The sequence below is a fragment of the Bubalus kerabau genome, chromosome 16 (genome assembly GCF_029407905.1).
Source record: "Bubalus kerabau isolate K-KA32 ecotype Philippines breed swamp buffalo chromosome 16, PCC_UOA_SB_1v2, whole genome shotgun sequence".
NCBI lineage: Eukaryota > Metazoa > Chordata > Mammalia > Artiodactyla > Bovidae > Bubalus > Bubalus kerabau.
The window spans coordinates 22177828-22205024 of NC_073639.1; the positions used below are offsets into that span (position 1 = coordinate 22177828).

The following is a 27197-nucleotide window of genomic DNA, read 5'->3' on the forward strand; positions in this document are numbered from 1 at the left end:
TATATTATCTACAACAGCTTTTACTACAACAGCAAAGTCCAGGAGTTACGACAGAAACTAATATTTCATTTTCTGTATGTTGCTGCTGTAACAAATGACCATAAATGAGTGACTTAAATCATACAAATTTATTTTCTTACAGTTCTGGAAGTCAGAAATCCTAAAAATCAAGGTATCAGCAAGACTCCATTCCTTCTGGAGGCCCTAGGGGATAATCTGTTTCCTTGTCTTTTCTAGCTTCTAGAGGGCTTCCCAGGTAGTTCAGAAGGTAAAGAATCCACCTGCAATACAGGAGACTCAGGTTTGATTCCCTGGGTCAGAAAGATTCCCTGGAGAAGGAAATGGCAACCCATTCCAGTATTCTTGCCTGGAGAATTCCATGAACAGAGGAGCCTGGTGGTCTATACAGTCCATGGGGTCACGAAGAGCTGGACATGACTAACATTTTCACTTTTCATTTTCATGGAAAACCCACAGCTAGCATTATACTTAGTGGTGAAAACCTGAATGCTTTCCCTCTGAGATCAGGAACAAGACAAGGATGTCTGTTCTCACCACTTCTATTAAACATTTGTACTGTAGGTTCTAGCCAAGGCAAGTAGGCAAGAAAATGGGATCAGTTCATTTCAGTTCAGTCATGTCTGACTCTTTGCGACCCCACAGGCTGCAGCACTCCAGGCTTACCTGCCCATCACCATCTCCCAGAGCTTGCTCAAACTCATGGCCATCAAGTCAGTGATGCCATCCAACCGTCTCATCCTCTGTCGTCCCCTTCTCCTCCTCCCTTCAATCTTTCCGAGCATCAGCAGCTTCTCCAGTGAGTCAGTTCTTCGAATCAAAGCCAAAGTTTTGGAGTTTCAGCTTCAGCATCAGTCCTTCCAGTGAATATTCAGGACTGATTTCCTTTAGGAAAATGGGATAAATGTTGGAAAAGAAGAAGTAAAACTATCTCTACTTGTATATGACAAAATCTTTTTATAGTAAATCCTGATCAATCCATGAAAAAAAAATAATAGAATTAATAAACAAATTCAGTAAGATGTCAGGATACAATATCAATATACAAAAATCAGTTGTATTTCTACATACGAACAATGAACAATCCAGAAGTAAAATTAAGAGAGCAATTTCATTTACAATAGCATTAAAAAGAATAAATATTGAGGAATAAATTTTACAAAAGAAATGTAAGACTTACTGAAAGGTTTGGGGTCTGACTGCTCACCACACAAAAGCCAATAAACAGGCTAAGTTGGTGGAAAGGAAAGTTTGCTTTATTTCAGATGCCAGCAACTGGTGGGGGAGAATGGACATCTATCCAAAGTCGGACCCCCCCCCCCCCACCCATTGGCAACAAGTGGGCAAGAGCTTTTTTAGGAAGAAGGAGGGAGCTACATGAAGAAAGAGCACAGTCAGCTCTGACAGTCATCTTCAAATTGGTCATTGGAGGTCTGACCAGCATCTTGGTTGTTTTAGGTACAGTTAATTTTCAGTTCCGGAGTCTGTTTCCATTTCTTTGAGGCTACTTCTCAGAACTGTGGCAGCTTATGCCATGGCTACAGTCTGGTCATCATGTAGTTAATTTCACCTGGTGGGTGGGGCTTTTGGTGTCTGCAAAGCAACTCACAGGATATGACTCAGAATATTATCTATAGCCCTTGAGAAAGGAATAAAGCTCCTTGACTACGCTAAGTGAGTACCTTATTATTATTTGGTCTTCTTTGACTGTTTTCCTTTGTTTTTGCATGTTCTCACTTCTCTGATTAAACTTACTCTTTGACTAAAGATTTCCACAGACAAAAGGCAGGCAGAGGACATGGGGTACAGGCAAGGACCATAGGGTCCTGCTCTGTTTCAAGACATGGACACTGCAGACTACACAGGATCACTGAAAGAGATACTGAAAGACGTAAGTAAGTGGAAAAGCTTCCTGAATTCATGGATTGGAAGATAATGTTAAGGTGGCAACAATCCCCAAACTGATCTACAGACTCAATAAAATTTTTTATCAAAATTATAGCTGCCTTCTTGTACAAAAATACATGAATGAGTTGGTCCTAAAATTCATACGGAAAGGCAAGGGACCCAGAACAACAAAAGAAATCTTGGAAAATAAGAGCCAAGTAGGAGGAGTCAGAGTTCTCAATTTTAAAGCTTATTCCAAAGCAACAACAATCAAGACTGTAATACTGGAAAAAGGGAAAACATATAGGTCAAGGAAACAGAACCAAGAGTGCAATTTTTTTCAAAATAATATTTATTTTTATTTATTTATTTGACTGGGCAGGGTCTTAGTTGCAGCATGTGGAATCTATTTCCTTGACCAGGGATTGAACCCTGGGCCCCCTGCATTGGGAGCATGGAGCCTTAGCCACTGGACAACCAAGAAGTCCCAAGAGTGCATTTAAACTCCAAGACTAAATAGCAACACTGTGGTGGAGAATTCTGATGAGGACCTACCCCAGGGATGAGATGGCACAACTGAGTCAAATCCCAAAGTAAGACGAGCATCTGACTAGAGTCAGAACATCTAAACTGGAGCCACTTGTCTGCTCCCAGGCTGAAAGAAGGCAGAGCTACCGATTACAGTCCTCCCACCCAAGAAGAAGAGACGATCCCAGATAAGAAAACTAGAAGAGTATTAAGAAATGTATTCTAGGGAATTCCCTGGTGGTCCAGTGGTTGCATGCATGTGCATGCTAAGTCGCTTCAATCGTGTCCAATTCTACGTGACCCTATGGTCTGTAGCCTGCCAGGCTCCTCTGTCCATGGGATTCTCCAGGTAAGAAAACCAGAGTGGGTTGCCATGCCCTCCTCCAGGGGATCTTCCCCACCCAGGGATTGAACCCAGGTCTCCTGCAGGCAGATTCTTTACCATCTGAGCCACCAGGGAAGCTCAAGAATACTAGAATGGGTAGCCTATTCCTTCTCCAGGGGATCTTTCTGACCCAGGAATTGAACCAAGTTCTCCTGCATTGCAAGCAGATTCTTTACCAGCTGAGCTACCAGGGAAGTCCAGTGGTTAGGGCTCCGCGTTTTTACTGCCGAGGGCCTGGGTTCGATCAATGACGGGAATTGCAATGACTGCAAGCCAGCAGTGTGGCAAAAAAAAAAACAAAAACAAAAAACAGATGAAGAAAGTTTACTCTAGGCTGTTTCTATTACAGATTTCCGTAGAGTAAAAGAGTGAAAAAGCATATTCTTAAAGGAACAAAGGTTTCCCACACCTGATTTTGGAGTTTTGATATTAAAAAACACATTAAATTTTTTTCTTAGTTCTGATGTTTCTCTTTATTTACATATATATTTTTATTTATTGCCACACTCTATTCTCTCCATTCAGAGAAGGCAATGGCACCCCACTCCAGTACTCTTGCTTGGAAAATCCCATGGACGGAGGAGCCTGTTAGGCTGCAGTCCATGGGGTCGCTAAGAGTCGGACATGACTGAGCGACTTCACTTTCACTGTTCACTTTTCACTTTCATGCATTGGAGAAGGAAATGGCAGCCCACTCCAGTGTTCTTGCCTGGAGAATCCCAGGGACAGGGGAACCTGGTGGGCTGCCGTCTATGGGGTCGGACACGACTGAAGTGACTTAGCATTCTCTCCATTTATGCCAGTCCCTGCCCCTCCCCCAACATCTTTGCCACCACCAACCTCTCTCTCTCTCCCTCTCACTTTCTCTCTTTCTAATACACACACACACCCCCACAGGCATGCACATTCATCCTGCATTCTCATCACAGCAGCAAAAGTTCATTAATCACAAGGATTTTGGATTTAAACTGATCTTTGAATTCGGGTTTTGCTCTTTATTGATTTGTGCCACCTCAGGCATATACCTGAACTCTAAGCTTGTTTCCTTATCCATAAAAGGGAAATAATACAAATATTAACCTCTTAGGGAGTTTATGATGCTTAAATGTGGTGTATTGGTTAGGATTCTGGGTTTTGAGATTCTGGGTTTTCACTGCTGTGGCCAGGGTTCAATCTCTCTTTGGGGAACTGAAATCTCACAAATCGAGCGGCCAAAAAGAAAAAAAAAAAAAAAGAAAGAAAGACCAAGTCACTTCAGTCATGTCCGATTCAGTCCGACTCCCAGACAGAGTAGTCTGCCAGATTGTCTGTCCATGGGATTCTCCAGGCAAGAATACTGGAGGGGTTCTTCCTGACCAGAAGATCGAACTCACATCTGTCTGCGACTCCCTCATTGCAGGCAGATTCTTTACCCACTGAGCCACCAGGGAAGTCCTAACAGTAGAGACGTTTGTAAAAAGAAACTCCTCCAGGATAGGTTTTGTTCTGCTGAAGATCAGAGGAGAGACCCTGGCTGACCCATAGGATGCAAAAATTATATAGGCAAAAAAATAATAATAATTTATTGTTAACAGTAGAAATTTTTTTAGACATCATATCTCTAGTATCCATGTACTGACCTGTCTTTGGATACACTTAATAAAAGTACATGGTTCTAACAAATCTGTTGCATTTTTTAAAGGAGGATTTTTAGACTTAAATATAAAATTATTAAGGGGTAAAGAAATATGCACTGTGAAAGAGACACCAGGCACAGGATTTAGCTTGGAAAAAAGGAAGGCAAGAGTGTGTGAAATTAATAGCTGTCTTCAATAAGGATATTAAAAGCTATTATGATGAGTCTAGTGGTCAGCTCCGTCCCATTGCCACTAAGACAGAAATGAATTATGAGGCTTAACTGTGGCATTTAAAGTACAGATTTAGCCAACTCTGGATTAAACACACTTAGCAAAGGGAATCCAGGAATGGATAATGCAAACCAGTGAATAATGAAAAAAACTGTTTGGCTTTGAAGTCATTGACACGTATTAAGGGAATGTCTTTATTAAGACCACTATTAACTGCTTTGCAGATTTTTTTTCTCCTGCTGCATTCATTCATTGCACAATTGACTGGACCAGTTGGTTGATCTGGCAATTTTTTCTGCTAGGACATTCTAACTGGCTTTCACCACAGTTTGAAACTCTTTGCGCTCCCCTGCTGCAGTCCATGGGGTCACAAAGAGTCAGGCAGGACTTAGCAACTGAAGAACAACAGTTTGGGGGAAAAAAGAAAAGCCACCCTTACACTGGTCTGTAGACCTTAATCAGCCAGAGGACCACTACTTCTAAAGTCCTGGCTCCAGGACTCCTCACCTTCAAAGCCCTGCTCCACATGGGCTCCTCTCTTCCAGCGAAGATTCTGGCTCTGATTTTAAGCTCTTCTCTCCATTCTGAGACCTGTCAATATCTTAGGTGACCTCAAGATCCACCACGATGAACAGAGCTCTTCACTTCATGGTCCCACCCTTGACCAGATCCATTCCTCCTCAGAAATCATACCTAACACAGTAATTTCATACTCCTCCTCCTAAGTCACTTCAGTCGTGTCCGACTCTGTGCAACCCCATAGACGGCAGCCCACCAGGCTCCCCCGTCCCTGGGATTCTCCAGGCAAGAACACTGGAGTGGGTTGCCATTTCCTTCTCCAATGCATGAAAGTGAAAAGAGAAAGTGAAGTCGCTCAGTCGTGTCTGACTCTTAGCGACCCCATGGACTGCAGCCTACCAGGCTCCTCCGTCCATGGAATTTTCCGGGCAGGAGTACTGGAGTGGGGTGCCATTGCCTTCTCCGAATTTCATACTAGCTTCCTCAATTGCATGCCTTCCAACTAGCTCATTCAGTTACTGTCCAGGTAACATCTCTTTGACATCTCAGCCCCACTTGTTTCCTGAATCAGCTCTCCTGACCTCCAAGGTGACTCTGCTGCAAACCTGCAATCTCATCTCTTCTACGGCACCTCCAGCAGATCATCACACCCTGCTTCCTCCAGAAGAAAGTAGATGCTTCCAGAAAAGAGCACCTGTAACATGTGCCACCAAAACACCACCCCCGCCTTCTTCCACTGTCCCCTCCCTCTGGTTACAGTGGACAGGTCACCCTTGGGCCTCCTGTTCTCCTGGACCCTGAACCCCTCCTCAACCACCTTCTCAGGGACAAATTAGCTTCTTTTCATTTTCAGTCTCTTTCCCAGTCTCTTCTGCAGACTCTTCCCCTTCGCATTTAAATATCCTCATTTTCTCTTGTCTTATAAAATCAGGGACTTCCCTGGTGGTCCAGTGGCTAAGACTCCATGCTCCCACTGCAGAGGGCCTGGGTTCGATCCTTAGTCGGGGAACTAGATCCCACATGCCACAACTAATGATCCCACATGCCACAGTGAAGATCAAAGGTCCCATGTGCCACTTCTAAGACCAGCACGGTCAAATAAATAAATAAATATGAAAATAAGTAAGTAAAATCAAAGCTCACCTTCAGTCAGCATTTCTAACCTGTCTCTTTCCTCTCCATGAATGACCTCTGCTTTCTGCATCCACACCCTCCACTCATCCCACTCCAGCTGACCTCTGGCTCCCATAGCACCAAAATAGCTTTCACCCCTTCTGACCCAGAGAAAGCTTTCTGCCCTTAAGCTTTGGTTCTGCTTTTCTTGACCTCCAGGCACCATTTGCCCCTCAGACCGCAGCCTAGTCTCCTGTCTTCCCTCTCTCTCTCCCCTCCTTTCCAGTCTCCTTTCAAGACCATCCACAAAGGACGTGTCTTGTTCCGTACTTGTCCTTAAGTCTCTGGTCAAAGCCCTTTTCTATTTCTACTCTTAAAATTCCCCCTGGATGAGCTTGCTTACTCTCAAGATGTCATTTACTATCTAAAGTCTAATGATGCTCAAGCCTTTTTCATCTTGTCTAGATTTTTCATCTGAGCTCCAGGTGGCTGCGCAACCCCTGGACACCTCCAGTTGAATCTATCTCTTATGAACCCCTCAAGTTCATTATGCCCCTAACTTGACTCATGACTCTCCCTTCTTCCTCCCATCTCATGACTCTGGCAGGTTCCCCTGCTCACAGGAATGCTCCCACTCTTTACCCTGGTGCTGCTGCCGGGAACTCAGACTTTATTCTTGAAGCTTCCCTCTCTCAACTCCTCACATCAAGTTAATAGTCAAGTCTTCCAATTGTCCAACCTAAAAATCTATCCATCTAGCTCCGTCTTTCCATCCTCACTGCCATTTCTTGTCCAGGCACCAGCCTCTGCTTAGTGTGTTCAGCAAAACCCTCTTGGCTGGTCCCCCTGGTTCCTGTCTTCATCCTTGCAAACAGCTTTGACTGATCTAAGATGGTCATCAGATTGTGTCCTGTACCTCCTCCCCTTCCTCATTATTTCTATAAGATTTCTCATAGGCCATGAGATAAAACAGACTCTCTGACACGCTCCCAAGACTCTCATTTCTCTGCCTCTCCCCCTTGCTCCCCGCAGCTCACCCAGACAGTCCTGCAACACACCTCTCTTTCCCCCAACTAGTCTTCTGGTCTCAGCTTAAATGTCACTTTCTCAGGAGGGAAGGAGGCCCTCCATGATGAGTTGAGTAATGCCCCTATCCAAAAAAGGCTATCCCCATCCTAATTCCTGGAACCTGTAACTATTACCCTATATGGCAAAAGATGTGATTAAGCTAGGCATCTCCAGATTTCCTGGATTGCTCAGGGCAGGGGGTGGGGGAGCACTGGGCTGCCATACAAAATTCCCCAGACTGGGTAGCATAAACAACAGGAATTTATTTTCTCATAGTCCTGGAGGCTAGAAGTCCAAGATCAAGATGCTGGCAGGGTTGGTTTCTGGTAAGACCTCTCTACCTGGCCTGCAGATGGCTGAATTCTCACTCTCATCACATGGTCTTTCCTTGGAGAGAGGGTTCCAATGTCTCCTTCCCTTCTTTTTGTTTGTTGTTGTCATTTAATTTTTTGGCCATGCTGCACAGCATAAAGAATCTTCGTTCCCCAACCAAGAATCAAACCCGAGCCCCCGGCAGTAGAAGTTCAGGGTCTTAACCACTGGTCCACTAGAAAAGTCTCACCTTCTTTTAAGGCAGCCAGTCAGTCCTATTGAAGCGGGTTCACCTTTATGACCTCATTTAACCTTATTCCCAAATAGGTTCTGTCTCCAAATATAGTCATGTTGGGAGTAGGGCTTCAGAATATGGATTTGAGGGGCACACATAGTCCGATCCACAACAGGCCTAAATGCAATCACACGTGTGCATGCTAAGTCACTTCAGTCGTGTCCAATTCTTTGCGACCCTGTGGACTGTAGCCCGCCAGGCTCCTCTGTCCATGGGGATTCTCCAGGCAAGAACACCGGAATGGGTTGCCATGCCCTCCTCCAGGGGATCTTCCCAACCCAGGGATGGAACCTGTGTCTCTTATGTCTCCTGCATTGGCAGTCGGGTTCTTTACCACTAGCGCCACCTGGGAAGCCCAAATGCAATCACGTTTCCTTATAGTGTAGACACACAGAGGAGACAGGAATGTAACCCTAGAGACAGAGATTGGGGAAATTCAGCCACAAACCCGAGATGCCTGGAGCCCCTAGAACATGGATGGACAGACACTGGGAGCTCTGAGAGGGAGTATGGCCCTCCCAGAACTGAGTTTCTGCTTCTGGCTTCCCGAACTGCAAGAGAATGACTTTGTGTTGTTCTCAGCCACTCCATGTGTGATCATTTGTTACAGAAATGACCACTTTCGTGACCTCGAAGATAAGTGAGGAGGGCATCTCGCTGCCCCCATGGCCCCTCTCTGCCCTCTTCATCACCCACACCACACTGAACTGTAAGAGTGGGTTTAGAGGCAGTCTTCCCTTCTAGCTTTTTGCGACACTGTGGACTGTAGCCCGCCAGGTTTACGAAGGCAGAAATGGCCTTTCTTGTCCACAACTGCTCCCCAGGGTGTGGTACATAGTACGGACTCAGTAAATATATATGAGATGGATGAGTAAATGAGCTGATGTTGAGAATTTCTTGGCTGGGAGAGTTTATGAATAATAGACTGCTCTATGACAACAAGCTAGGGAAGTTGTTCCTTATCGGAGACACTGGCAGTCCTTTGAAATAACTAGGTAAGGTCTTGTCCAGTACATCAGGGGTTTTCTAGTCCGACCGCTGTGTCCTTGTGGGTTGCAGTTTTCCTGGCAGCTTGGGCTTTGGTGCCCTCTGGTGACAGAAGTAAATTGTCTCTTGTTGTTACTCTGTCAAGACTGACACACATCTAGTTCCTGCCGTTGGATGGGATTTTCTCGTGAAGAAATTGAATTTTCTCCTTACTGTTAAAAGAAATCAACTGGAAAGGTGTATTTAACCATGAAATCGACAAAAGTTACATAAACCACATAACTTTCAAAGCCTTTGCAGAGGTCGCTTTGAGTGTTCAGTTTTGAATATTAAGATTTCCTCATGAAACATGACATTTTCAGGTTGCGTTTACTACAACACTTTCTCTTGAAATAGCCATGGTTTTAAATGGTTGAATTCAATTATCATTTGGAAAACGAACGCTCTAGTGTATGTGGCTGCTTATGATGACGATGGCTTACAGTGCTTTCCAAGGCCCTTAAACCTTTACTGAGTTTGAAAATCAAGTTGCTATTTTTTTTTTTAACAAACCACACACATAAAACAATCGTGTGTGTGCTGCTTGTAAATGAGAAGTTATGGGTCTGGCTGCCTCTCTGTAAACAGACTTACTTTTTATCCCCTGATCTTGTAAAACCGCTGACAGCTACAGTCTTCCAATTTGGATTCTGCGTGAGTTGCAATGCCAGACAGTTCCACATGGCAAATGCAAGTATGACTGCGCTTAGCTTCATGTCAAGAATGTATTTTCCAAAGTGTCATTTGAAGATGATTTGGGTGGATGGAGTAAATACACTTTTTTTCTCACCAATTACACCATCATGTTAGGTCTAACTTACCATCATTTCCAATGATTTTCAAAGGATCTTGCTGACCTGCTAACATATGAGTTTGAAGTGTTCCTGACCTCGAGCATTTAGTCAAATAAACAAGCACTTACTTGCAGAGGGAGCTGCTATTTACAGGCACTCAACGCTGGTTTCCTTTCTAAATTAAGAGTCCTTCGGTAATGTAAACAACCACACTCTGACTTTGTTTTTAATATTCCTAGTCTCACTTTCCCATTTTTTCAAAGCACTGTATATCTGTATAAACCCATGAGACGCTACTGTCCCCAAGGTACTTCTTACAAAGAGCCAGAAATAAGCAATATGATGCAAATGCTTTCTGGAAGATGCAACTGTTTGGAAGATGATTCTTCAGTTGGTGAGATTTTATAGCTTGTTTTTTCTAGAGAAAAATGGGTTAAATATATATTTTTAAATATGTAAAAAAATACATAAATATATCCATAGGGATCTCACCTTCGAGCAGATGGAGAAAAACAACAAATAAAATAAACAAGTAAGATATACAGTATTTATATCATAATATGAGTATGGAGGATCTTCCCTGGTGGCTCGGTAGTAAAGAATTTGCCTGCAATGCAGGAGACATGGGTTTAATCCCTGGGTCAGGAAGATCCCCTGGAGGAGGGCATGGCAACACACTCCAGTATTATTGCCTGGAGAATCCCATGGACAGAGGAGCCTGGTGGGGTCTCAAAGAGTCAGACATGACTGAAGCGACTGAGCACACACGCATGCTTGAGCATGGAGAGGGTTGATGGAGCATATATTAGGGTTGTTATTTTAAATAGAATTGTCAGAGAAGACTTCACTGAAGAAATATATAAGACTTGAATAAGACAAGGGATTTAGCCATGGTGATATCTGGAAGAAGAGTGTTGTAGGCAGAAGGAAAGTCAGTGCAAAGGCCCTGAGGCAGACACATGATCGATACATACGAGGAAAAGCAAAGGGGCTATGGTGGCTGGAGCAGAGTAAGCAAGGGAGACGTAGTCTAAGGTGAATTAGAGACTCAGAGAAGCCGGCCCAGATTATGAAAGCCATGGCAGCCCCTTGTTAGTAAGACTTTGGCTCTTACTCTGAGGTGGAGCTAGAGAAGTAACATGATCTGACTTCATGTTGAAAGGATTTGGCGTGGGGTGGGGTGGGAGTGGTGGTGCAAGGGCAGAACCAGGAAGATGGGATTGCAATATTCCATGTAAGAGATGTAAGAGCGCAAACCAGGTGGATACCAATGGAGCTGGTAAGAAGTGGTCAGATTCTGGGCCTATTTTGGAAAAAGGGCCAACAGGATTTACTGGGAGTTTGGCTCAAGAAAAAGAAAGAAGGGAACGGTTAAACACTCCATTAGTTTTCTGTGGCTGCTGAAACACAGAGCCACAAACTTGGCAGCTTAAAGTGACAGAAAATTATTCTGTCACAATTCTGGAGGCCAGAAGGCTGAAATAAAGGAGTTGTCAGGGGTGCCTGTCCCCAGAAGCTCTAGGGGATATTCTTTCTTGCCTTTTCCAGTTTCTGGGGGATCTGGGCATTCCTTAGGTTGAGGCTACATGACTCCAATCTCTGCCTCCATCCTCACATGGACTTCTCCTCTGTGTCTATGTCATCTCTTATCTCTCATAAGGACACTTGTCCTTGGATTTAGGACCTGCCCAGATAATTCAGCATGATCTCACCTAAAGAAGCTTAGTTATAACTGCCAACAACTTCCCCCCCAATTAAGGTCACATTCACATAATGGGGGTTAGGACGCCATATCTTTTGGGGAGACATCATTTCAATTCACTGCAGTGACTCCAAGTTCTTTTAACACAAGCAACTGGGAGGATGTAATCACCATTCATTGAGATGGTGAAGATGTGGGTTGAACAGAGTTGGGAGAGGAGTCTAGGACCTCAGTGTTGGACATGTTGGGTTTGAGAGGCTTATTTGACATTTAGTAGAGATGTCAAGCTGGCATCTGGGTGAACAAGACTGGAGCTCAGGGCACAGTGCAGGGCTTGAGAAATAAGTTTGGCAGTATGGCAAGGTACAGGACCAGTGATATAACCAGGGGAGGGAAGGAGACAGGAGAGGGAAGCTGTGCCAGCCTTCGCTGGACCCAGCGGAGAGCTGAGAGGAGTAGCCAGGCGGGAAGGAGGAGAAACAGGAGAGTGTCAAGGCCTAGAAGCTGAATGGAAGAATTGCTTGAAGTGAAGGAGCGATCAGCTCCACCTTCTGGCTGTGTCATTGTTGCAAATTCTCAGGCCTAGGGTTTCAGGTAAAAGCTGACGTTTCCTCTGCAGTTCCCTATAACAAGATGGCGCAATTTTCATGTAACTCTTATGATGTTGAAAAGCCAGGGACATCTTGATTGAAATCATGAATACCCTGAAGTGACTTAGAGTGAAGTATGTTTTTAAGGTATTGAGTTATTTTGATCAGCAAAGCCTTCTCAGTGGGTCAGTGTCTAGTGTATTTGACTCAGAAGGGAAAGAAAGGCATCTATCTTAACCCCATACAAGGTGGGAGAAACCATCAAGAGGGATTGCTGCCTAGGATCACACCATTTCCCTCACTTTCAGCTCCTGAGGTAAAGGCCTTGTTATCCTTAATAGAACTGTGAGGGAAATCACTGAGAGAAACTGTTTTAAAAGGTTCTAAACTATGTCTAGAAAATTGTGCAGTCACCTCAGGTACCAAGACAGCAATCAGACAAGTGGAAACAGTCCACCATTTTGACTGAAACCTGCTACATGATGCCAAACATCTGGTCAAATCAATCAAGGCAGTTAAGCAAGTTGTTTGTCATTCGCAGGGGAAAGCAGAGTGAGGTGATGGATTGGATTTTCCACCAAATGGGCGTCCCAAAGACACAGCTTCAATCTTGAGCCATATTCTGGGTTTTTCATGAATATGGTAATAAATGGTTAAATTAGAGAATCGAGGGCTAAATCCTAAAAAGTACATCTTGTGGAAATTGCTTCGGTGTCTCTGTGGCCAAAATATCTGAGGCCTCACTGGCCTGTGACCACAAATGGGATTTCATCAATATTAATATCCAGATCTCCATGACTCACAGCCTCCACCAGCTTGACATCCAAATTCCCCTCTCGAGTGTACTTGGGAATCCCCAGGGTATGTATTTATAGTATCCCTATCGTTGCAAGCTTGGCTGAGAGGGCACCTCCACCCTGACCCCAGAAGAGCCCCTCCAAGCTGGAGGTTGCCTCCCTGGGTGCCCGCAGGGCTGGTACAGCTCTGAAACTCTGCAGGCAACAAGACTCCTCTCTCTCGTGAAGTCAGAACATTTCCGGTTACACTCAGTTAGAGGGCTGACAACACACGGGTCCTTGAACCTCAGAATGTCACAAGACTTAGTCACAAGCCCTTTCAGGCATGAAGCCCTTTTCTCTCCGCGGGGGATGAAGTCATGCTGCCTGGGTGGGAGGCAGTTCAGGAAATAGTCCTCCTTCAGCCCTTGACAGTAAGTTGTCCTCAAGGTTGGTAGGAACCTGCGTTCCCGGGAGGCTCCTCAGCCCTGGGGAGTCCGTGGTTGTAAACAGACTGATGGGAGAAAAGACCATTATCACCAGGATCATCTGAGTCTCTGCTCTGTGCCAAGAGACTTCTTCAGAAAGATTTTTTTAAGGATTGGAAATGTTCTGTCCTCTAAAACACAGTAGACTGTTCCCAATTCCAGCAAAAGACAGAAATTATCAGGAACAGTTAGAGCCCTTTGGCAGAGAAGGCAATGGCAACCCACTCCAGTACTCTTGCTTGGAAAATCCCATGGACGGAGGAGCCTGGTAGGCTGCAGTCCATAGGGTCGCTAAGAGTCAGGCACGACTAAGCAACTTCACTTTCACTTTTCACTTTCATGCATTGGAGAAAGAAATGGCAACCCACTCCAGTGTTCTTGCCTGGAGAATCCCAGGGACAGGGGAGCCTGGTGGGCTGCCATCTATGGGGTGGCACAGAGTCAGACACGACTGAAGCGACTTAGCAGCAGCAGCAGCAGCAGCAGAGTCCTTTGGAAGAGGGATCCAGTCCGTGGCTCCTCTACAGACCTCCATATCCTTGTACCCGACAGAAAAGTCTCAGCTTGCTCAGGGTGGTGCTGGAGATACCAGGGAAACTGACCCACCCTGGAGCCTCCCAGAACCAAGGAAAGAGAGGGACACCTTACAAGGGGACCAGAAGTACTTCTTTCTCTACCCTAGTTCACCAGAGTCACACTGTCAGTTTATCTTACAGAGAGAAAAGAATTCAGAGATCTGGAACTCTTGAACAAAGGATCAGATCTATAAAAGTAAAGTTAGTAAGAAGAAATCAAATTATTTTGAGTGTTTACATGTGCTGGGTATTGTACTAAGCACTGTATACATAAATTTGTATATTATAATTATATATATATATTTATTATATATATATTATAAACATATATAATATGTATATAATACATATATATTATATATGTATACACGCATTGAATCTTATCTAATCCACACATCAAGTTTATGATGTAGATTTTGTATCCCAGTTTTACAGAAAAGTAAACTGATGCTCAGAAAGTTTCCATTTAAAAGGCCACACAGCAAATGAATGTTGAATCCAGGGGCCCAACCCAGCATAACTCTTAAGCCTGAAATTTGAATTACAATATTGCATTAATTGGGGCTTCTCTGATGGTTCAAGTGGTAGAGAACCCACCTGCCAATGCAGGAGACATAAGATACCTGCGTTTGATCCTTGGGTCAGGAAGATCCCTTGGAGGAGGACATGGTGACCCACACCAGTATTCTTGCCTGGGGAATCCCATGGACAGAGGAACCTGATGGGCTACAGTCCATGGAGTCACAGAGTCAGACACGACTGAGCATGCACACAAGACAACGATGACTGCTTTAATTCTTAATATTCAGATATAAACCATCCCAAACCCTCTCTGATATCAGAAAAACCCTTCACAAAACAGCCTTTTATTGAAGGTTTCCTTTGGACATCACTGCAGTGAATTTGATACATGTTCCAGAAAAACAAGGGTAAGTAAGAGAGGGAGAAAAAACAGCATCTCCCCCGTCTGATACTCCATCTCTGAAACCATGAAGTCGTGGGGTGTGTAACTCTGGAAGAGCTACATATGCATGCAAGGGCTCTGTCCACGAGCCCTCAGGCCTCAGTTTCACTTGGAAAGTTACAAGTTATGGCCCATTCCAGGGCCTCCTCACCCACACATCTGAAAGACCAGGAGAACCTCCAGCCCCTCCAGCCTCATCAGCCCTGAGGGACTGAATGTGCCTGGGATGGGGCAAGCCTAGTTAGAGGCAGCTGTAAGTTCCTGAGAAACAGTCTAAATCACCAAAGGATGCTACTTGCTGTTATTTCAGAAACAAAGGACTTTTGTCTCCGAGGCCATCACTCTGGCTCTATTCACCTCCAAGCAATTTCACTAAAGACAAGCACAGAAATGAAAAATAAAACAGCTATTAAAAGTTTTATTACAGTACGTGCCCAGTGGTTATTTTTAAATCCAATCCCTTTGAAATTTTATTCTTGACATTTTTTATAGACTGATTGGGACTGTTGGATAGATTAAGTGAAATTTCACTTTAGAATTATGTTGCTTTTTAACTGCTCCCAAAACTGAGACATTCATTTTAACTCCTCGCATCCAAAAGGAATATCAAATTCAAGTCTGGAGAAAAGAAATTGTGACCATTGCTCCCTTTTCTTCAACATAATTATATAAGACTTTTTTAAAAATCAGTTCAATTATTAACCTGCAAATGAAAGCTGAGATGGCACCTGAAACTCATCTGCACGTGGACAGCAATCCTTGTAGGAATTGTAGGTGGAAGCTTTGTGATAAAATGCTCCCACAGAACCAATTCATTTGCATCCCATTTTGCAAGACACTAAATAGAAGAGCTAGCGTCACAATTTCCTTATCCCTGTCCCTCATGCATATTGCATTATGAATTAATGTAGCGACGCAAAGTGGAAAGTGACCTTAAAGGGGAAAACTGGAGGCTCAGAACAGCCTCCTCCAAGGTGCATCACACTGTCAACTAAAATTTACCATCACTGTGTTCTCTCAGTCTCTTGCCATAACCTATGACATCAGAGGCATTGCATCTGGAAACTGAAGTGACAGGACATGACTCTGCTCTGCACATAATACTTAGGAGAACTAAGCGACTGGAAAGAGAACCCGCCCCTTGGGGAATGGACAGCCAATAAGAGCGTGCTTCGATGATGCAATGCCTTTTCTCCCTGGAGAGCCATTGGTTAAATGGAAACAAAGAAAACAATAAGGTGCTCCAGGAGTTGGTGAATTCCTTTCGCCTGAACAACTCCTGGCATTTGCAGGCTTCTCATTGATCTCAGGAGGTGGGCTCCAGACTTAGGGAATGGCCAAGACTTCAAAGAAGCCCGACGCAACAGATGGACATAGCTGCCTCCAAACATGACTCTCTCTATCCCTAGGGTTTGCTAGCCTCCCTGGATTGGGTGGACAACGTCCTGGGTTGGGTGGTCTGGAATGTTTTCCAACACCACCAAGCAGTTCTCTGATTCTCAGCAGATACTGACTAGGTATCCTACAAATTTAAGTCAGTTCTGACACTCAGATTTCACTGGCTCAGGGCTGAAGTCCCAGGGTCCCCATTTCAGACACCAATCACAAGTCTAGGTTGTCACCTGTGCTTCTGACCAACTGGCTGTAAATAGGAAGTTCCCACAACCCACTCCCTAGGTTCAGTAGTTTGCTAGAGCAGCTCACAGAATTCAGAAAACACTTACTTTGTCAGTTATTGTAGGGGATATTTATAAAAGATACAGCCAGTTGAAGAGGTGCGTAGGGTGAGTCTGGAAAGGTTCTGACTACAGGAGCTTCTGTCCCCGGGGACTCGGGAGTACCACCTTCCTGGCACCTGGATGCATTCACCAATCCGAAGCTCATCCAATTATGTGTGAGGTTTGATACAGCTCATCTGCAGTGTTCCATCCCCTCCCAGGGGCTGGTGTGTGGAGCTGAAAGTTCCAGCCTTCTAACACCTTGGTCTTTCAGGTGACCAGTCCCGTCTGAGGGAACCTAGGAGCCCCACATTAAGTCGCCTCATTAGCATGAACTCAGATGGGCGCAAAGGGGGCTTCTTATGAAAAACAAAAGACACTCTGTCACTCAGGGAATCCCAAGGAATTGAGGAGTTCTGTGCCAGGAACCAGGGAGAAAGTCCAAATACACTTCTGATACACCAGTGGGCATCACCTGTACTTTTCAGTGAGGGTGGACAAGGACCACTCCAGCTAAGAGACGGTGGTGACCCTCCTGGGTTTCATTGCTGCCAGCCTCTCCCACCTGATCTCTGCCAGACTCTTTCCATAAAAGCACATCTCTGACCGCATCTTTCTCCTGCTCAAAATGAAGTCCTGGCATCACTGCAGTCTTGTCTTTCCAGATTTACTTGAAATAAATAAATAAATTTAAATAAATTTACTTTGCCGTGTTCTCCCGTCTCATGCCTGTCCAAATCCTTTCCTGTTTCTATGTGAAACCATCCTCAACACTTGTCCCGACCCAGTAATTCCTCTTCAGAAGAAACCTCTCTTTAGCTTAAACATACAAGAGGTACAGGGTCTGGTGTGTGTGTGTGCATGTGTGTGTGTGTGTGTCAGTCACTCAGTTGTGTCTGACTCTTTGTGACCCCATGGACTGTAGCCCACCAGGCTCCTCTGTCCATGGGATTTCCCAGACAAGAATACTGCACTGGATTGCCATTTCCTCCTCCAGGGGATCTTCCCCACCCAGGGGTCCAACCCTAGTCTCCTGCATTGCAGGCAGATTCTTTACCATCTGAGCCCCCAGGGAACCCCACAGGGTATGGTGCAGTGGTCTTCAAACACTTTTGCTTGTGTTTGCCTCAAATAATTTTTTATAAGACCATGTGTCCCTTCACACATTTTAAATTGACATTTTAAAAGTTTCTATTATAACTTCAAGTACCTGCAAAAGCAGTAACAGATGGTACAGTGGGTCTCACACTTGAGCAGGCATCAGAATCACCTGGAGGGCAGGTGAAAACACAGAATACCAGGGCCTGTCCTCAAGAGGTTCTGACTCAATGGGTCTCGGGAAGGGTCTGGGAATTTGCATTTCTGTAGTTTCCAGGTGATCCCAGGGGTGAGGGCTCTGGAACTACACTGGGTGAGGGCTCTGGAACTACACTCTGAGAACTGCTATTCTGATGTACTGTAAATATTGACATTTTAAGTAAAATCGTCACATCACTCCCTTAAATATATTCAGTGGAATCTAAATGCAAATCATCCAACTTTTAAAAATACAAGAATAAGCTCCTCTTGACAACTGGAAACTTTATATTGCTCTTTTTTCCCTTTGAGCTTTTATTTCCATCCTATTTCCTCCATTGAATTTTATGCTAATGTAATAAGTTTTATTCTTAAAAGTATTTTATTGATCACTTTTTCACATATCTGTCATAAATGTATGTTAGAAGACGAAATTGAAATGTACTTAAATTTCCTATAATTATTAGGCTCTGAGTATTTAAGATTTTTATTTTGGATTAAATATTATAGTTTTTTGCTGTTATACTAACAATATTATAGTTAGTAGTAATATATAATTGAACAAAACAACCTATATATTTGTTAAAGATGAAAAATGGAATTTTATTGGAAATGTACCATAATAAGATGGGACTATTTTTTAAATTAGTTCTTGTACTTTTAATTAATATTACTTAATTCCAGAATGATACAGGCTTCTATATAAATTCTATTCCTATTTTTCTTTTTTATAGACACAGCACCAAAGAATATTGTTGATGTTGAAAATGGAGTAAATTACATAACTGCAATTTTACTTAATTCTCTGAATGCCTTCCAAGTTATGGACCAACAATCTCACAGTGATCTAACACCTAGAATTATTTTTTTATGATCTACCAGCTAAAAATGTGATTATATCTCCTTTGTACAGTTGAAAGCAAAGAATTAGAAACCACCTGCTTTGCAAAAGGGTTTATTACCAAATATTTGAGTTATTCTCTTTTTTCAGTACTGACACCATTATTTCAAACTATCCCTTCCTTTGCTGCACTGGAGGTTTTGTTTTGTTTGCCGAGTTTTGCTTTTTTAATTATCTAGGACAGGGGTTGGCAAACGATGGCCAGCTGATGCTGGCCAAATTCTGCCATCCTGTTTCTGTACAGCCCTCAAGCTAAGCATGGTTTTTACATTTTTAAAAGATTGTAACACACACACAAAGAAGAACATTCAGAGATGGTATGTGGCCCACATTTTCTGAAATATCTACCATCTGACCCTTTTCAGGTAAAGTTTTCTGAATCCTAATCTAGGACAAAGCAACTTCCTGCTGAAGTCAGGAGGATGACGCCACACCTTAATTTGTGCAGTGAAGACGGGCCATGGTGAAAGGGTCTGTCATGATGCTGGATTCTCAAGATGATTCTTTTTTTTTTTTTTATTGAACTTTTTATTTTGTATTGGGGTATAGCCAACTAACAATGTTGTGACAGTTTCAGATAGAACAGCGAAGGAACTAGGATGATCAATTTTCACAGAGGACGTATGGAACATTCAAATTGGCAAACGATTCCCTGTGTATTGCTGCATAACCAATACCCCAAACTCTGTAGCTTAAACTGAGAACAGTCGTTTAATTTGCTCTTGAATCTGTACCTTGAGTGGGACTGGGAGGGGAAAGCTCGCCTGTGCTTCATGGGACTTAGCTAAGGGCTAGGAGATGTGTTTCCTAGATGACCTCTCACATGGATGTCAAGTCGTCCACAGCTGTCACCTGGGAGCTCAGAGGATGGAAGCCAGGGGCTTCCTGTGCAGGCTGGTCCTTGACTGGTATCTGGGTATTTGGATGTGGGGAGAGGGTCTCACCTCCCTAACTGGTGAGAGTGGCTCTCTGCGCTTAAATTGTTTATACAAGCAATGGACTTTATGCTAAATACCAGTTTCCTTCTGAGGTTCTAGAATCTTGGGACATACTAGGCAGGGAGTGCCTACAAGCCCAGCCCACCATAAAAGCCTTGGGCAGTTTGTCTCTTAGCCCTTCTTGACAATGACAATAAATTTTAGCTGCTCAGTCGTGTCCAACTCTTTGTAACCTCATGGACCCTCCAGGCTCCACTGTCCATGGGATTTTCCAGGTAAGAAAATTGAAGTGGGTAGCCATTCCCTTTTCCAGAGGATCATCCCAAGCCAGGGATTGGATCCAGGTTAGCCACATCGCAGGCAGCTCCTTTACTGTCTGAGCCACCAGAGAAGGCCATAAGCCCTTCTTGGTAGACGTCATTTCACACGCATGGTCACACGTGTGGTCACACAAGTTTCAGGAAGAATTCAGCGCATCCTGTGTGACTCCCAAAGGCGAGGACTCCAGAGGCTTGTGCCTGTCTCTCCTGACTTTGCCCCACGCACCTTTTCCCATTGTGATTTTGCATTGTACCCTTGCATATAATAATAAATCTTAGCTGGGGGTACAAGCATATGCTGAGTCCTGTGAGACCTCACAGTGAATCATCAAACCTGGGGATGGTCTTGGGCGCCCCCCACAGCTCCTCTTCATGTGAGCTGCTCCATGAGGTCTGGGCTTCCTCACAGCATGGCGGCTGGGTCCCAAATCAAGTGACCTGAGAGAATGCGCCAGGTGGACCTCACCTCAGAAGTCACGTAGCATCACTTCTGCCCACTCTGTGAGTTGAGATATTCATAAAAGCCCACCCAGGTTCAAACGGAAGATACACAGACTCCTCCTTCTGGTGAGGGTGTGGCAAGGTTCCAGAAAATATGGATGGGAAATATTGTTTAAGCTAACCTTGAAAAATAAAATCAGTCATACCCTTAAATTCACCTGAACCTACATTCCCTTTGAAATGTCTCTGAATACCTTCAGGATGGGTTTCCCAGTTTGAGGCTACTGGCACAGTGACTAAAACATTTACTTTTGAGTTAGAGAGACTGAGTTTGAATCCTGGCTCTGTAACGTCCTATCAAGAAAGCAATGCCCATTAGTAATTTCCAAACATGCAAACCTGTTGATGGTTCTGAGGGTTCAGGAGCAATTGCTTGAGGCCCAGAGACCAGCTATGAAGCCTTGAGAAGTTACTAATCTATTCATTCGACAAATATGTATCGAGTCCCTTTTATGAGTCAGCACTGAGTGAATCCTAGATGTGCAATGCTTAGCCAAATTGACCCAGTCCTCATGGACCTTGCAGAAGAGGAAAAAACCAAATCAAATGATCACACAAATGAATAACAACACGTTGTGTGAAGCTCCATAAAAGGAGACTCCAAGGGTGAATTCCACCAGAATATAAGCTCCATGAGGGTTTTGCATACTTTGTTCTCTGATGGATCTCTATCACCTAGAAGGTGGCCTGGCACAGATCAAGTGCTAAGTAAATACTTGTTGAATGAATGAGTGCATGAATGAATGAAATCTATGAGATTACTTCTTGAAGGGCTAGTGTAAATCCTTATAGGAAATGCTATTTTGGCTGGTGTTAAAGATAAACTCCATTTTCTTAGTTCGATTTCTACTGAATGAATTTGTATTAACCCAATTCTCAAGAGACTAATTTATGCACCAGAATATACTTATTATTTTTGTAGTGGGAGACATATCTGATTTAGTATTTCCCTAGAAAGCACCCAAAAAACTCCAAAGGGAACTGTCTTTGGTTTTACTACAATTCTGCTGTGTTGAGCAGTAGTTAGAGACCTCTTGGGGAGCCAAATTAATTATCAGAAAGCTAATATAGAAGGACCTGGAATCAGTAAAATGGAAACCACACAGATTTAAGGGACATTCACTCAAATCACCCATACAACTTACATAAAACCACTTTCCTACCAGGAACACTCCTGTGTACATCACATTCTTCCTTTCTTGGTGGTGCTTAGGAATCATAGCAAATCACATTGTTAGAATTACTCCTTTTCCTAGATTTCAAGCTAGGAACCAGACTGATATGAAATTCCAGGGCCTTATTCTTCTGCTTGGAGTCATCTCCAAGTGAATGAACCTAGTCTCATCAAGGCAGCTGTCTTCTCAAGCTTAAGCCAATGTGACCTTCCTCCTAGTTCCTGCTGCTGCTAAGTCACTTCAGTCGTGTCCAACTCTGTGCGACCCCATAGATGGCAGCCCACCAGGCTCCCCCATCCCTGGGATTCTCCAGGCAAGAACACTGAAGTGGGTTGCCATTTCCTTCTCCAATGCATGAAAGCGAAAAGTTAAAGTGAAGTCGTTCAGTCGTGTCCGACCCTCAGCAACCCCATGGACTGCAGCCCACCAGGCTCCTCCGTCCATGGGATTTTCCAGGCAAGAGTACTGGAGTGGGGTGCCATCTCCTAGTTCTTGGCATCCTTTAAAATCAAGGGTCTATGAAGGTACTTGCTTGTGTAGAGGAGCAAATTCACCACCCGCAAAATGTCTCTTTGGTATGTGGATTATATCAAACTGAAAACAATCAAAGCCTCAAAGACTCGTGAAGAACCTTTGACCTTCCGTCTATCTGCCTAAAGATTGTAGACAGAGGACAGTTCCAGGAAAGGCGTTTCATCGCAGGTAACTCTAGAATGAACTAGGCGTGTAGACAAGAAGAAACCTAGCAAAGTTTGTTTAAATTCCTCTTGTCACACTGTCTCTGAGTGGCCCAGCAAACATTTGTTCACCAAACATTTGCTTTTCTATCTCCATGTCAATTGTTTCCTCCCCCTTAACATTCCAAACCACTTCTCCCAACATCCTCTTTTGTCTTTGAAGATGGTCTTTAACGTGAGGGTTTTGGCCGTTTTGGAGAGTTACTCACTTCTGGGTCTCTCCCTGTGTATGCAGGTTAACAAACTTTTGTTTGATTTTCTTCTGTTCATCTGTCTCATGTAAGTGTGCAAAGTTACTTCAGTCATGTCCAGTTCTTTGTGACCCTGTGGACTGTAGCCCACCAGGCTTCTCTATCCATGGGATTTTCCAGGCAAGAATCCTGGAGTGGGTTGCCACACCCTCCTCCAAGGGATCTTCCCGACCCAGGGATCGAACCCGAGTCTCTTACATCTCCTGCATTGGCAGGTGGGTTCTTCACCACTAGAGCCACCTCATCTGTCTCACATCAATTTACTTCTTAGACCAGCCAGAAGAACCTAGCAGAGTAGAGGAAAATTTCTTCCTTCCCAACATATACCTCTTACAGGAAGTCCTCCATGCATCCATCTGCTCTCTCCGGGTAGTGTACCTCTGTCTGTATGGATAAGTGCAGTGTTTCTGTGTGACTCTCCGTGCACCTCCATTCAGGTGTAACAGCAAAGTCTTGTGCTTTACTTCACAAGCCCAGTGAGACCATTCCCCTCACGGTTTCAGCACATCACCCAGAAAGGAAGCATACACGTGTATATCTGGGTATTGAGAGGGTAGACACATATTTGCTATCAGAAGTCCCTAAGGGGCATTTGAAGACTGCTGAGTCTGCTTATACCAAATGACAGGTGAGTCAAGGGAGAATCTAGAAGACTGGGCCCTGCTCGGACCCCAGAGAAGCTGTCACGCGCTGAACCACGAAGAAGAGAAGGGAATGAGTTAACATGAGCGCTGGCAAGTCTCAGAAGAGGATTTTGCTCACAAAAACTGAAAATAGCACGTGGAAGTAGGACATTTGAGCCTCATGGAAAAGAATTAAAGGATATTCTATAACAAAATGCTGTTAGGAAGGTGGGGGATCTACACAGAACCACGGGGGTCTGCAGTGCTGTGGATTCAAAGGGTCATTTCTAGCTCATGAAACATAATAAAGTTAATTTCCTAAAAATGAAGGTTTCCCCCCATCTGCCTTTATAAAACGAATGTTCCTAGATACACTCTTTCATGTCACCAGGAGGACAACAAATTAAGTTTTTTAAGCAGCAGTGCCTTGGAACTATCATAGCCGCTAGAGCGTTGAGTAATTTTACTATAAGATCTTCAAAATCATCAACAGAGCAGCAAAAGGAAAGCAGGGGCTGTGACCCTGAATGTCTGGCCTCAGGACCACAGAGGTCAATGTATTGGGTTTCCTGAAACACCACTTCTGGCCTTGCCCTCCCTCTCTCCTCTCTCTGAGACTGGGCTTTGCATTTTCAGGAATGCTGAATGCATCTTGAATTGAACCTTTCTTTAAAAAAAAAAATTCATTCCCATGTTCCCTCCTAGGACATAGTCAGGTTACATCACAGTTGCTGCTTGTCCACATGGTGCTTTTGGACAAATTAGAAAAGGCATCATTTACACTTTATCTTAATCTATTTTTAAAAATTGTCTGGGAAGTTCCCTGGTGGTCCAATGGCTAAGACTCCATGGTTCCAGTGCAGGGGGCCCAGGTTTGATCCCTAGTGAGGGAACTAGATCCCACACACTGGGACTAAGAGTTCATATGCCACAACTAAAGATCCCATGTGCCACAGTAAAATAAACATTTTTAAAATAAATTGATTTTTTTTTTTAATACTGATTTAAAAAAAAAAATAAGACCATTTCTCACCAGCTGCAGGAAAATTGTGTGTGATGTCTAGGATGGGAATTGCATCCTTTTAGAGTTAAAAGCCAGACCTGAAAAACAAACTATTTGGATTCAAACTCTATCTCTGCCTCTTCCAGAAAATTGCTCAACTTTTCTGGGCACTGGATTTCCCCCATTTGTAAAATGGGGGTAATATACCTCACAAACTCCTCATAGGAATTAAATAAAATGCTGTGTGTAAAGCACTTATTATGATGCTCATCAAATAGTGTGGGTTGTACAAAAAGGACAGGAGCACACATTAATAACATACATGATGCAAATTAAAAATAGGATTTATCAGGGGGAAACTTACAAGCCTAGAAGCAACATGTGGTCATGAGATTCTGAGGTCCTGTTATAACCTGGAAACGTATGTGGGACTCAGCATAGGCAATAAGAACATCACAGAAAGATCCCAGGAGAGGAGGGCTGTGTCTTCAGTGCTCTATACACAGTCAGAGAAAGGCACACGGGAACATCTAGGTAATTTCGTAGTCATGGAGCTTCCTGAGTCACCAGCCAGCCTTGCTAGCGTGAGGAGGCTCCCGGGCTCATCCTCCAGGATCAGACTCTTCCTCCCTTAGCTAACTCTGACCAGGCTGGCTTCTTGCCACAAAAGGGGAGGAAATAAGCTGTGAGGGCCATGTGATTTTCTTTCCTGTGAGAGTGTCACACAAGAAAACATGCGAGGAAACAAGCATTTTGCTGCCCATGGCAAGGGTTGAACTCTGCTTTTCCAGTTTCCAAGGCCAGAGATCTTTCCACTTGGCCGTGTTGCGTCTGCTAACAAGTCAGCCTAGAAATCATCCAACCAGTTTAATTGAAACTAATTCCAAATCTCTTAGAGTCATAAATTGAAAAGGACAGGAGAGATAATGTAATTCAATCCAACACTGGTGGACAAAAGTGAAATTCAAAATGGGCATTTATTGGGTTACCAGTACGAAGTGGCAGAGTCAGGCTTGGATTTTCATCTTCCAAATCCCATTTCCTCTTAAATTGCAATAAAGTACAATGTAACCTTGTTTATCACACAAGTCACAGAGATGCCATTAAAAAACGGCTTTATGGCTTTAATCTACAAAGGTTTAGGAAAAGACAGCGGCTCCCCGAGCACACTGGCAGCAGCAGAGCCAAAGATGATTGCTTCATTTTATTCAAACCCTTGGAACTTTGTAAGAAAGAGAAGTTAGATAATTTAGCAAATAATGATCCAGAGAACACCGCTTATTAACATCTATGAGATGTAGTCAAAAATTTATTCAGAGGAAAAGTCATCATCTTAAAACCTTTTAAGCTTAAGAATAAATATGGTACTTCCCTGGTGGTAGAGGGGTTAAGAATCCACCTGCCAGCGCAGGGGACACGGGTTCAATCCCTGGTCCACGAAGCTTCCGCATGCTGTGGAGCAACTAAAGCCTGTGTGTCGCAACTGGGCTTAGAGCCTGTGCTCCTCAGCAAAAGAAGCCACCACAATGAGAAGCCCGGGCACCGCAAGGAAGAGCAGCCCCACTTGCTGCATCAACCCCCAGCATCAGCACCGTTCAGAGAATATGTTAGAAATGTACTTTCTGGAGCCCCACCCCAGAAGCTACTGAGTCACAGACTCTAGGGGTGGTGCCCAACAAACCCGGGTTCCAACAAGCCCTCTGGGTGATTCTGATGCATCGTCAGGCTGGAGAAGCGCTGTAGTAGATCTCATTCATGTCATCCAGTTTAGCATCTATTAGAGCCCGCTTCCTGTTGGTTGCATCACAAATGACTCCACAGGAAAAAAAATTCCATTCCTTCGCAGCCCCTCTATTGCTATAAATAGGGAACACTTGCTCACCAGCAGCTGGAGTTCCGGCCCATCCCTGTTGGAGCTCTCCATCTCCTTCAGACAGCTGCTGCAGAACGCCAGTAGCCAAGAGCACAAGGATACTCAGCCGTGCTGGGGGAAATTCGACTGTCTTTAGGTCTTGCCCAATAAAGTCACAACGCAGTTTTGAGGCCTGGAAAGCAAGAGTTGCCCCACTTTTTATTTTTTAATGAACAAAGTTAAGGCGGAACTGATAGCTTCCCTCATGGCTCAGTGAGAAATAATTTGCCTGTCATTTCAGGAGACACAGGTTCAATCTCTGAGCTGGGAAGATCCCCTGGAGAAGAGAATGGCTACCCACTCCAGTGTTCTCACCTGGAGAATGCCATGGACAGAGCAGACTGGCGGGCTACAGTCCATCGGGTCACAAAAGAGTCAGACACGGCTTAGCAACTAAACCAACAATGCATACACAGCTACAGACCCTAATCCTAACTACATGTGAAATATAAAGAGACAGCGAGGTCTAATGCTGAGGCAACAAAACTGGAAGAACCAGAAACCCGAATCCTTTCCCTGTCTCGGTTACTAACTCACCACATGACCTTGGGAGCATGACTTGCGCATTTTACTCTTTACTATTCCTGTCTGTGAAATATGAGAGATAATAACCCCTCCATACCCCATCACAGACTGATGGGGAGATTCCTTCCAACATCTAGAAAAGAGGTTTTTAAGAGAAAAGAACCATAGGCAGAGCTGATCCTAAGGTACCACAGTCCCGTCTCACCCACCTCCTCCCAAACTCAAGGAGTGATGGGGAAGAACTAGGATTTTAAAGATCCCCTAGCTCATGCACAGGAATAACCTGAGCTTCTAACTCAGCACCAACACTCCCAACCAGGCAGACTGGGCCACTTCAGAACCTTGGCTTGTCCCTCTGTTGAAGAGGGTGGGGAGAGGGAGAGGGTGCTTTGTTTGCTTGCTTGTTTTTG

The 27197-nt window shown here is 44.1% G+C and overlaps 1 long non-coding RNA gene across 1 annotated transcript; it reads right to left on the reverse strand.

The window, feature by feature from the left end:
- Positions 1 to 26661, reverse strand: LOC129629899 (uncharacterized). The gene is made up of 3 exons (XR_008703375.1): positions 26578 to 26661; positions 685 to 903; positions 1 to 281 (listed from the first exon to the last, which is right to left on the reverse strand). It is a non-coding gene; the product is annotated as an uncharacterized LOC129629899 (long non-coding RNA).
- Between the last annotated feature and the right edge of the window lie 536 nt (positions 26662 to 27197).